This window comes from Battus philenor, unplaced genomic scaffold, assembly GCF_028537555.1.
Source record: "Battus philenor isolate CCGP_79_NKW_IND1 unplaced genomic scaffold, ilBatPhil1.0.hap1 SCAF_19, whole genome shotgun sequence".
NCBI lineage: Eukaryota > Metazoa > Arthropoda > Insecta > Lepidoptera > Papilionidae > Battus > Battus philenor.
Window position 1 is genome coordinate 12,613,780 of NW_027181681.1, and position 12,935 is coordinate 12,626,714.

The 12,935-nt window shown below is 33.6% G+C and overlaps 3 non-coding genes across 3 annotated transcripts; all 3 read left to right on the forward strand.

Moving 5' to 3' along the window:
- Positions 1–2,668: 2,668 nt before the first annotated feature.
- TRNAL-AAG (transfer RNA leucine (anticodon AAG)) lies at positions 2,669–2,750 on the forward strand. The gene has a single exon. It is a non-coding gene; the product is annotated as a tRNA-Leu (tRNA).
- Positions 2,751–6,253: 3,503 nt separating this feature from the next.
- On the forward strand, positions 6,254–6,335 carry TRNAL-AAG (transfer RNA leucine (anticodon AAG)). Its single transcript has one exon. It is a non-coding gene; the product is annotated as a tRNA-Leu (tRNA).
- Positions 6,336–10,786: 4,451 nt separating this feature from the next.
- On the forward strand, positions 10,787–10,868 carry TRNAL-AAG (transfer RNA leucine (anticodon AAG)). Its single transcript has one exon. It is a non-coding gene; the product is annotated as a tRNA-Leu (tRNA).
- The last annotated feature ends 2,067 nt before the right edge of the window (positions 10,869–12,935 follow it).

The window sequence follows — 12,935 nt, forward strand, 5'->3', positions numbered from 1 at the left end:
CGTTCCAAAAAAAATGGCGTTAACTGAAATTCGGGTATAACGAGGTTTATGATTAAAATTATTACAAAAAAATACAAATCATTTTAATCAATCACTTTAATTCTAGGAACACTTTAGGCAATACATACTCTTATTTTTTACGGAAAAATACATCTTGGTCTTTATGGTAACGTTTTGTTTACGTTCATAACACTCAACACTGTTTTTAATTGTTTGACATATGGTTTGAAATTTGCAATTCGCGTTATAGTGAAACCGCGTATAACGGGGTCGCGTAAAGCGGGGTATAAATATACGAAGTGTGTAAAAGAAATTTCCAAGCGAACAAATTCAGATACGACTTCAAAGATATTCAAATCAATGTTGCATTTCTACCACTCGCTTATGTATGCATTTATATCGCATGCTATGAAGCAGTAAAACGCCATTTCCTTTTCACGCAAATTATGCGCTGTGCTAGAGATTTCGTGTCGTATTTGTAACAAAACAGAATGAATATATTTTATAAAATACTATATCAATGTAACTAACAAGATTTTTTTAACATATAGTTCTTTATTCACATATAATTGTCACTGACGGACATATAAACAATAGAGTAGTATGTACTTGCATGTATATACACCCTAAACTGCCTTCTCCTGCATCTCTCTCATCACCGTCCAAAGGTTGTCTGGTATAGATCGCCTCGAGTGATAAGACTGCCTCTTGTACCTCTACATTGTTTCTTTTTTAGTTATTATCTATGGTGCACAATAAAGTGCAAGTAAATTATTAAAAATGAATGAATTATATAATTTATAGATATTACATTTACAGTAACTACATAAATGTTACTCTGTATCTCTGTCCCTCAATATATATATATATATATATATATATATATATATATATATATGAGCTGTTCTCTCCTCGATTCGCAAGGCCCGCGCAGCCTTTATTGAGTGTAATTTTATAAAATACATAACTTACAACTTTGTGTCAAAAATATATTGTGGTAATTGGAATTGGAAATTAATTTAAAATTCATCTTAGTATACCTCTAAACTTTGAAGTTCCAGAGATTGTATATATATATATATATATATATATATATATATATATATATATATTTCAGTATTTTGTCCGTTTACAATAATTATAATAAATTCAAACGTGTGGATCCTTCTATATTGTATTAAAAAGGCACCAAGAAAAACTGTCTGTATCATAGTTTCGATAAAAATAATATCTCTAATTCATCTGTAATAAAATCTAATCTATCGCATGTTAAGTCGAATACCCTTTATAATCTAATAATAAAGGATGTTATTTTAAACAGTTTAAACTTTATGGTTTTTCCGGGTGTCAGAATGGATTCTAAACTTCAATGGAGGCTTTAAATTGTCTTGCGGTCAGGCTTAGTGCTGCAGCTTATGCCGTTAGGAAGATAAAACCCTGCTCTGATATTGATACTGTTAGGATAGTGTATATATATGTAGCGGTATGACCTATGGACTGTTGCTTCGAGGTAAAGGTGCGGATATTCAAAATATTTTGAAAAAGACAGCCATCCCAGCTATTTACAGAATAGGTTCGAGAATCTCCTCGAGAAAGCGGTTTAAAGAAAAAAAATATTCATACAGTGGCCTCACAATATATTTACGATAATATTTATGATAAATTAAAAAAATAGGCGACTTCCATATTGTATTTACAAGACACCGTGAAATATTGACTGTGCCAAAGTTTCGAATGCAAAAAGTTTCTTATTCATTTTATTACAAATCGAAATCAATTTTTTTCATAAAATTCCGCATAACATCACCATTTACTGAATTCAAAACGCATTATCTAAAGTAAATTGACGAAAACGGCTTATTATTCAATAAACGAATATTTATATGAAGAATCTTTGGCAGTGATGTCGCCTGATCATTTTGATTTCATTTAGGCTATATCTGACAAAGTGTATATGTATAAAATTGAATTGTTAAACTTTATTGAACTATGTACATATGTGTTAAACTTTATTCAAATATATGTTGTTGAGGAGTTTCTCCCTGCTTATTCTTCACATCTATAACACCTTTGAAGCAGAGTAGAGTTTAAAATAAAATAGATTAAAAAAAAGGTGACAATCAATAAGAGTTCTGTTAAAAGTTCCAATTTTAAATAAATTAATTTTATTTTTTATCTGTGTCGTAACTAATTTTATGTCTAACAGAATTTCTATGATCTAGATGCTGATGATGATATAATCACATTTATCGCTTCATTTTACGAAATTAAGCCGCTAACTTTTTTAATCGTGCAATTAGTTTAAATAAAAAAAAAAATTAATTTAAAAACCTCATTAATACCATCATTTTGAGACATAATAAAACACATTTAACTATACTACATATCTATCTATTTAGATAATTTATTTATATAACAATTATAAATAAATTTTTGTGTTATTTATTTATCTATACGCAGACTGACAGCTATATATAATTATTTATAGTTATTTTAAAAGCTTTTAAGATTTGGGTGTGAGCTACAACTATTTTGGTGTCAATTAATGTATATCCCCTGTACATAGAATAACTTTAGCTATAAAAGAAATTTATTTACAATAATTTAAACTAGTTATCATGGGATATACCCAAGGAATAGAAGGTATATATTAAAGTACATAGCATCAGGTAGCGTGGCCGAGCGGTCTAAGGCGCTGGTTTAAGGCACCAGTCTCTTCGGAGGCGTGGGTTCGAATCCCACCGCTGCCATTTTGTATGAAATTTATTTACTTCTATAAATTGAAACTACATATGTCCAAAATCGTTTTTGTGTTATTAATCGTATATATATATATATATATATATAAAACGAACATAAACCTTTAATAGCGCTATATATATTGAACTAAAACAAAAAGATTTTTGGTACGTATTTAAAATATCATTACGAAAAGCAATTTCAAAAGGAAATACGGAAGGTGTATGTGTACTTTCTTATATCCCTTACTCTTTTTTAATTTTCTTATAATTTAATAGGCTCTAGAATTACTTTTTTTTTCAAATTTGACTATGAAAGCTTCAGGTGATTTAAAAAAAATGAATTGAAGCACCAAAGAATGAAAATTTGTGAATCCCCATCCCGGTGGGTTGCTGTCAAATGTTTTTTTCTTATACTTTTTACTTTAACAAATTATAAATATTACAATTGTTCCGTTTGATATATACTTTGTTACATGGATCACCTGTCAAGAAGGCTGTGTTCTATTAGGAAGGTTTCTTTCGACTCGTTTCTCCATGTATATTTGATTTATCTCCAGCATACTTATAACTCATTCGTTAACCAACCTATTTTGTCAGAAACCATGTGTAGCCGTATATATATAGCCAGCCGATAACACTACATAAAAGCGCACCTGGAGTTTCTCAACAACTTCTAGCTCTCAAATGCTGCCTTTTACTTATTTTGGAGCCTAGATTAAAGAATCTATTTACTTATAAAGTATTATACCAAATTGTATTTGCATTACCTTATCGTACAATATATATTCATTTTATAAAAATGAGATACCATATTTGACAAAAGATAATACAAGACCAGATACAGGCAGCGCAGGAATGGTCTTCGTGGCTATTTCCTCCCTGCTCATGGTTATTCATGGGCTTCCTTCTGCTGAAAATAAGAAGAAGAACACAACACCTTCACTACATCCAAGCACAAACCTACTAGGATCTGTATATGTGCGAAGAGTTGATGTAAGATAAAAAAAAAATATATAAAACGAATAAAAATAAATTTTGGATATGAAATAGATTTATTTTCGGACCAAAAAATAACCAGAAAACGGTTTTGTCAGATAATTCAATCAGAAAAACTGCTTATTCTTCCTTTCAATATTCGTACGTAGTAACAAATTTCAATCTAAATATCTATTTCCGTAAGTAATAACTCGGAAAGTTGTCGAATTGTATGGAACCCGTGTCAATCTACCTCAACTGGTACATCCTATTTCACTCATTGCTTTTGTAAGTATTCAAATACATTTATTTTTATTTCGTTTATAATTGTACATCTAAAAGAGTAAACAAAATGGCTAAATAGAAATTAAATTTTTGAAAAATTAAATTAAGGAATAGCTCATTTTAAATGCCAACTTCATTTCATCTGCCACCGTTTTTCCACTCAACACGTGTTTCACCCCTCCACGGGGCATCTTCAGTAGTTATGTTACACCGATTAGTGCCAAGCACTCTGCATTTGGCATTAATCGGTCTCTGCCCTCTCTATGTAATTCGCATTGTTTGCCGCATACGCATTTATCAGCGGGCTGGTGGGCGGTGCACTTTGTCGCACGACTACCACTGCATGTGCGGAAGTGGCTAAATATTGGTCCTTTTCTTACTTAGGATTGACTTCCGCAAGGTAACGCCTGATTCCATTAAATATTTTATGTTAAAGTTTGATCTATATATAAGAGTATCATCATTATCATTTCAACCCAAAGACACGTGTTTCAACCCTCCACGGGGCATCTTCAGGAGTAATGTTACACCGATTAGTGCCAACGCTGTGTTGGCAGCTCTGCATGTGCGGTAGTAGCAATATATTGGTCCTTTTCTTATTTAACATAAAAAGCAGTGGAACATTTTTTCGACACGTACAAGATGGTATATAACTGTAGCGCGAATAAAAATGATTCGGAAAATTTCAAGTAACTCTACCGTTTTTATGCATATCGATTCGCAAAAGTACCCTCTATGGGTTCGTATCGAGTCGCCGCGTCTGTAAAACCTGGGAAACATTTCCGACGGAAGCGTGTGGTGCGGTTTCGACCGCAAATCCCTGCGATTTAACATTCACGGAAATTAAAGTGTATCTATACACTCTCATATTTATCACCGAATATATTTTCAATACGATCTATTTTTCTAAAACTGTATTATATTTTAATATAGAACATATTAAAAAAGGTTTCCCCCTAACTTTTTTGTGTCGTAGACCCCTTGCCATGTTTTTCCGTGTTGGGTAGACCCCTTACTTACCTGATATTGATTTTTTGTAAATTTCTAACTGTAGTGAAGTTTAGTGTTAAAAACGTAAAGTAGAAACACATGTTAATTTAAACATTTATTAATTGAATTTAACTTATTTTTAATTTTACAAGTTCAAAATGTATTGCGACAAAAAGCGAATACCAACATCCTACAACTTACGAAACTTTATAAACATATATAATATTTTTTTTACTTCATAGGTACTTTTACAAATAATGTAAATGTTTTGATATTATAAGATAGTATGATGTAAGTAAATACGTCCCATCAGTGTATGTGTTGAGATCCACTATCGTGGACCCCCATTTTCATTTCATGGGCCCTCAAATATTTTTTCGCTCACCTAGACCCTTTGCAGGTTGTCATAGACCCCTAGGGGTCGATATAGACCACTTTGGGAATCACTGTATTAAAACATACGTCAGATATAATATATGAATGAAAAATAAAGTATTTGTGTCGAAAGTCGGCATTAGTAGTCACGTTTATAAATGGAAAGAAAACTAAAAACACTAACAATCATTGATATTACACAAGAAACAGAAATAAACTCATAGCACCTGAATTTCATTTTCAAAAAGTTAACAAAGCCTTCACGGGTCTGAGCGTACACGTATATAATAAAATAACCTTTCACAGTTTTAAATCTAAAATTAAAATTACTACTACTACTACTACTACTACTCCGCTAGCTCAGTGACCCAAAGTGGGTCTTGGCCTCCGAAGCGAGAGACTTCCACTTTCCTCTATCTTGCGCCATCGTCTGCCATTGGCTGACATTCAATTCGCGCAAGTCTGCCTCAACGCGATCGATCCAGCGATACCTGGGTCTACCCACTGGTCTTCGACCCCTCGGTTTTTCCAGGTACGCTACCTTCACGCTCCGATCCGATCCCATTCGCTCCAAGTGACCAAGCCAGCGGATTCGTTGAGCTTTATTTTCGCCAAATTAAAATTAAAATTATATTATTTAAATAATCTTACTATAGCATTCAAAAGTTTCTAGTTGAAAGAAATGTGTGAAACTTGATTTATGGACACCTTTACATGGTTAATATTATAATATATGTAATATTGCTAAATTACATTTAAATAGAGCATCTGTTGAGTGTCTAGCTGGTAGAAGCTTATTGCTAATAATGTTATTATATAATAGACGATTCCAAGGCGCGTTAATTCGTTTTTAGAAATAGATAGCATACATTAAATGGTAAGCATCAGGTAGCATGGCCGAGCGGTCCAAGGCGCTGGTTTAAGGCACCAGTCTCTTCGGAGGCGTGGGTTCGAATCCCACCGCTGCCAGAATTACTTTATCAATATCTATATTTGTTCTTAGACAATATCAGAACAAATATGAAAATTAGTAATAAATTTTTCAATTATAATTTTGGTTTTCATATTAAAATGTGTTTGTAATCATTTATAAAGATTACAAAATTTTACTGTTTTAGATGTAATAAGAATTGGTAATTATAAAAAGTAATAAATAACTACTGCGTCCATAAATATTAAAGATTGTTTTATCAATTGTTAACACATTCGTTAAAATCTGCTATCATGAGTTTTGTGTCTGTCGAATCAAAATATTCTTTATTCGAACAAGCGCTTTCGAATCGTCGATCAACATAAAATGTTGGCATTGTTATTTCCCTACAGGAAGCTACCGTCGGAAGGCAGTTCAGCTAAGAGCCGGTGAGAAAATCGACAGTTGCTCTTTACAAATATAGTTTTATAAATAGTCCGCGACAATAATTAGCTTCTTGAGTTACCATCGACAACTTTTAAATATTCATGGATATAACATTATACTATTTTGATTTTAAATCTCTCCAATGGCAGATCTGAAAGTGATTGTATTCTAATCAATTTCAGATCTGCCATGCAATGTGATGTGATGTATGCAAAATTTATATATATATATATTATATATAAACATCTAAGTTTCCTCTTTATAAATTAAATAAATCATTTAATGCACAAAGTATATGTATGTACAATCAAATTCCACAATTAATTTCAGATCTGCCACTGGAGAGATTCACATATATAATAATTGTGTACATATATATCTATTTATATATAACGACTTAAAAAGTCTACCGAGGTTACAATATTAATATTTGCCAGCCCACGGTCTTCATTCCAGAATATCAAATCCTTGCCTTTTCATTTGTGGGCGCATATTTAGTCTGCTTTACTGTGGTCTCAACTTTAGAAACTGTTTCTCTCGCTACGTAGCCCACCCTGTGTACTTAATCTTACCAATCCGCTGGACTACGAAGGTTCTATTCCTTCCTTTTTTACGACTCTATATTTTATCACGACACTTGTTACTGTCGTTCTTGTTACCTCTTCACCACGCTTGTTTTATGGGTGTAGAATATGTGCATGTAAAAAGTGTTAATAAATTAAAAAATATGGTGATGATACTGAGGGTGTGACAGTCACTCGAATCAAGGTGCTATATACATGTAATTTACTCATATATATACTATTAACTATATAGCCGGTAAATGCGTGGGTGGTCCCCCACTGGGTGGACCAACGACACAGCCAAGATCGCCAGATGCCGGCAGCGCAGGGTCTGACATGGTGATCTTTGGAGAAGACCTGTTCTTTGTAGTGGGTGTCCATCATCTAAAAGAAGATATATATACGTATATATAAATATATGTGTGCGTGTTTATGCGTGTGCGCACGTATGTTCGTGTGTGTGTGTGTGTGTGCGCGTATATATGAGTTATAAGTAATAAATAAATAAATATAAAGGTTAAAATAAATTCATAGAATTTGGAACACACTAACAAGTGTATGTATAAAAAGGTTCGATAAAATCTTGTTAAATAGCTTCGCCCCTTTCTAGCACCTTATTATGAAACTTGTTAGAAACAAATTCATGCAATAACCATATGGTGCAGATTTAATCAGGATAAGCATACGTAGACGGGTCAAAGTTTAATTAAAACTGTTGCAATACCTCATAAACATTTCATATATAAAATTGGCTTTTTCGTCGGAACCTTTTTTTATCTACAGATATAGATCGACTATATATCTATATGTATTATTGTGAGGGTTTATTTGCTGAAAAGAAATAGAATATATATATCTATATCACATATATGTTTAACGATAGTCTACGCATCATTGTTTTCACATAGGCTTCATAGATTCCGTATCCAATTGGTCTCAAGTTACCTCAAAGACATATGAAGATGGTTATGCTGGGACTTTTGTAAGAGTTCAAATCGACATAGTTCAGTAGTTTGGCAAAGTGGCAATATGTAGAAAGAAGATAAATAATGTATAAGTTGACATAAAAAAATTGTTAAGTAACTTGAAATTCTTTGTCATGCAACAACAGAGATTTTTTATATGGGAGAAATATTTTTTTATTTAACCTTTCATAGCTCCGTAACCTCTTCTAGTCCAAGATACCGCAACTTCTGAAGAAGGTCTTTGACCAATGTGTGTCGCTGATGATGACATACGGATCCGAGATGTTGTCACTTACGACAGGCAATGGAACATGCTTGGCAAAGACTAATCCTTCACAATTAACACGTTCACTGCGGCTTGAGGTCGATTCAGCCTCATGGTAGACTTTGCACTAGTGCGGCGCGTAAAACTCGTGTTTTCTCTGTAGTGCGGCGGCTGTTTACACTCAACCGTATGAGGTATGGCAAAGACAAATATAGCTTTCTTTATGTCTGCGAAGCATTGACTCAAATTTGTAAAAAAGTATTGATGAACATGAGGCAGAAAAGGCCTCTACCGCACTAATAGGAAGTTCAGCTTGAGGCTGATTCGACCTCAGCCGCACCAGCTGAAAGTTCTTCAAAATTGGGCCCGCAGTGAACGTGTTAATACACAAAGTGCAAACTATTTATAAGATTGTATAAATGTAACCCGCTACCTGAGATCGCAAGTAGTAATCACCTAACGCTGGGCTAAAACTGTTGAAAATTTTAGTTTAAACCAGAGTTCCCCAAACTTTTTTGTGTCGTAGACCCCTTGCCATGTTTTTTCGTTTTGGGTAGACCACCAGTTCCTGATATTGATTTTCTGTACATTTCTAACTGTAGTGAAATTTAGTGTTAAAAAATTGAAGTAAAAACACATGTTAATTTATACATTTATTAATTGAATTTAACTTATTTTTAATTTTACAAGTTCAAAATGTATTGCGACCAAAAAGCGAATACTAACATCCTACAACTTACATAATTTTATTAACATATATAATATTTTTTTTACTTCATAGGTACTTTTATAAATAATGTAAGTGTTTTGATATTATAAGATAGTATGATGTAAGTAAATACGTACTATCAGTGTATGTGTTGAGATGCACTATCGCGGACCCCCATTTTCATTTCATGGACCCTCAAATTTTTTTTCGCTGACGTAGACCCTTTGCAGGTTGTCACAGACCCCTAGGGGTCGATATAGACCACTTTGGGAATCACTCGTTTAAACTATTCATATATCAACGCAAGAAAAATGTATTTTAATTATAACTCTGTAAGATGTCTGCAATATAACTGTGCAGACAGGTTGAATAAACCATCTCAGTAGCACCTGTCTGAGTGGATGCTAATATAAAGTAATTAATCACCATTTTCAGACAGAACTGTACTTAGCTTCAACTTAACTTGAACTTTACATCTTGATTAAGTTACAACTTGTTAGCGCTTGTATTTCTTGGATTTATAGAATTGCTTACAATTACTATATACTCTGGTATAAAGTTCATTCGTGTTCATCTGTTTATTTACACTTTACATATTGTTACTGTTTGATGTTTTTGGTGCTAACCTTTTTGGGTTTGTGCGACTTGATAGTTTTTAAGCCTACAAAAACAGGAGGTCCAAACTAAAATTTTTTACTCTGACAGATCATATCGAATTAACTAGCAGATCAAACGCTGAAAGTGTAACTGGATAAGCCACACGCTCCGAAGGTACCCTGATCACAAACCAAGGCAAGCCCTAGAATGGAATCCTCAAGGAAAGCGACGTGGGCGCCCAAAGAAAACCTGGCAGCGGACTATCACTGCAGAAGTGAAGGCAGTTGGAATGACGTGGAGCGAAGTAAAGGGTGAAGCTCAAGACCGCTCAGGATGGTGACGTACTGTGGACGCCCTCTGCTCAATTTTGGGGACATAGGAATAAATGATGATATCGTATCCCAGTTACAACGAAGACGTTTGCACGAAGAGGGACTATACATGTGTAGATGTATAGTGTTGTCACTGTAGTGTAGGTGAGCAAAGCGAGGACCAATCGGTGCCGTTAGTATTTGTGTAATGCATGTTAGGTGCATCACTCCCAACGGGGGGTTACGCTTTGTGCAATGGAAGATTTAATTCCTTACATTCTTTACAATTCAATCGGTACTGGTTTAACAGTTCGGAAGATAAGACTATTAGGCAGGTGTGGAACTGTCTTTAGAAATATGATAGGAAAATAATAAAAAATTTCATATAGATTTAAGCCCTAGGACATCCACAGTTGGACAAAGGCTTCCCCAATAAATTAAAAAGGACTGGTTAGAAGCGGACTGCATACAACACCTTCTAACGAAGGTTGCCTACCTATTAAGAGCGGTGTTCACTAAGCTTTCTACGGAAAAATAATACAATATGTAATAAATTTATTTTAAATAAAATGTTTTTTAATTGTTTATTTACATTAGATTTTAATATTGATATTAAAAATATATATACACTTGTTAAGGACCTGGAGGCATCAGGTAGCGTGGCCGAGCGGTCCAAGGCGCTGGTTTAAGGCACCAGTCTCTTCGGAGGCGTGGGTTCGAATCCCACCGCTGCCAGAATTACTTTTTGCGTAAGTTCACACTGTTCTGTATTAAAATAGTTAGTTTTTAACACTACGACGTGGTTACGGAGACGTGGCCAAATTTATAAGTAGTACAGGTTTTACAGAAACATCGTCAAGTCTTATAGTTTACATTCAAAAATTAAAATGTTCTTTCAACATATGACGAAATAGATCTCTTATCGAAGTTGAGTCTACCACGTGTATGGATGTTAAATAGTCACAGATATAAAATAAGCGAAGAAAAAACTAACCTGGACCTTGTATGACCTCACGTTGTTGGAACATTGACCTTATATGGGCATAATTTTTTAATTTATTTCTCTATTTACAGTTTTCCCTTTTTTTCCTTAACAGTATCTTTTGTTCTTTTTATTTCTTTTCATCCGACACAAAATGTTCCACTTCTTCCTCCTTAACCAGTGTATGGAATGAACTATCAGCTTCATTTTTTCAGCTATAGCTTAGCGACAAAGGTAAAATGCATGTAGTTAATAAATAAATACACTTAAAAAACTTTTAAGTTAAACGGTTTTTTGATACCCATATTTTGGTGGTTGTGGAAAAATATGTACCTAGTCCGCCATATTGGAACGGCGTCCATCTTGAAATTTAAATTTTGACATAATCATCGTGTTTACTAGTGTAGCCCTTTCATTTGATACCCATATTGAGGGGGTTAAGGAAAAATATGTAATCCGCCATTTTGTATCGGCGGCCATCTTAGATTTATAATGTTATTGATTTTATTATATTGTATTGTCATCTAAATTAAATGTGTGTACCAAATTTCAGATCAATCTGACGACGAGAAGGTGCTTAAATTTAAATTTCTCATTTTGACCCAAATAAACAAATAAATTCCGTACGGGTCGATCTAAATAAAACCGTTTAAAAATACATCACTTGCAGCTTGTCTTCTACTAGGTAATAACGTATCAAAAACTATTAAAAAGGTGGAAAAGTTTTGTTGTTGTACCCGCAGTTGAAGTCTGAAGTGGGAGGCGGAGAACATCGCGCAGGTGACGACTGTTGAAATCTTTGGGTTCAACATCAGGTGGACCAATGACTTAATCAAGGTGTTGAGATTTCACTGAATGTAGGCAGCGCATGACTTCTCAAGTCATCTTGATATTATATATATATATATACTAGCTGATCCCGCAAACGTTGTTTTGCAAAAAAAAAAAATTATATTTTAATTTACAAATAAAAAATAAGGGTTGATCGTAGAGGGGTGAAACTTTATGGTTGTATGTATTCTTGTATGCTGTATTATAAAAAAATAAAAACAAAAAATTTCGTTAAAAAATAATTTTTTTTAGTGTGAACAACCTTTATCACTTACCGGTATAGAAAATAGATAGTAGCCGATTCTCAGGCCTACTGAATACGCATATTAAATTTGGTAAAAATCGGTCGAGCCGTTTCAGAGGAGTTCAAGTTCGAACACCGTGACACGAGAATTTTATATATTAGATATATAAAGTTTTACCGTATTATATTTAATTTGACATAATATTTATTATAAAATGTTTGCCAAGTAAGAATTTCGCTAAATTACCAAAAACCTTTTGAGATTTGGAATGATCTATGGGTGTGGAGGATTTAGTACAACATCGTGTCGGCATATAGCACCCGTGGGAGGCTTTAGTTGGAATTTATGCGGCCAGACCATCAACTGTTTTATTAAATTATAAATTTATGTATTCAACGTTTACGTGGACGAATAAAATATTTTTAATTATCTATTGAACAGGTACGTGTGGTTTTAGGCCTAACATGAATTCCACCACTCCCTTTTTTCATGGGATATTTTACACCAAGTCCTGATAGGAGAGAATGGTAAGGTTGAGGGTCAATCAATTTTTTTTTAAACCGACTAAGAATTTGACCTCTGTATCACCTGATATTAAGCAATGACGAGATTTACGATGGTACATATTTGTCCAGAATAAACCCATTTACCTTTGTCTTGAAGACTTCCAAGTTATATTTAGCTGGAAACAACCAAGACGGTAGGTTGTTTCATACCTTGGCTGTTTCCACTACGTGCGAAGAA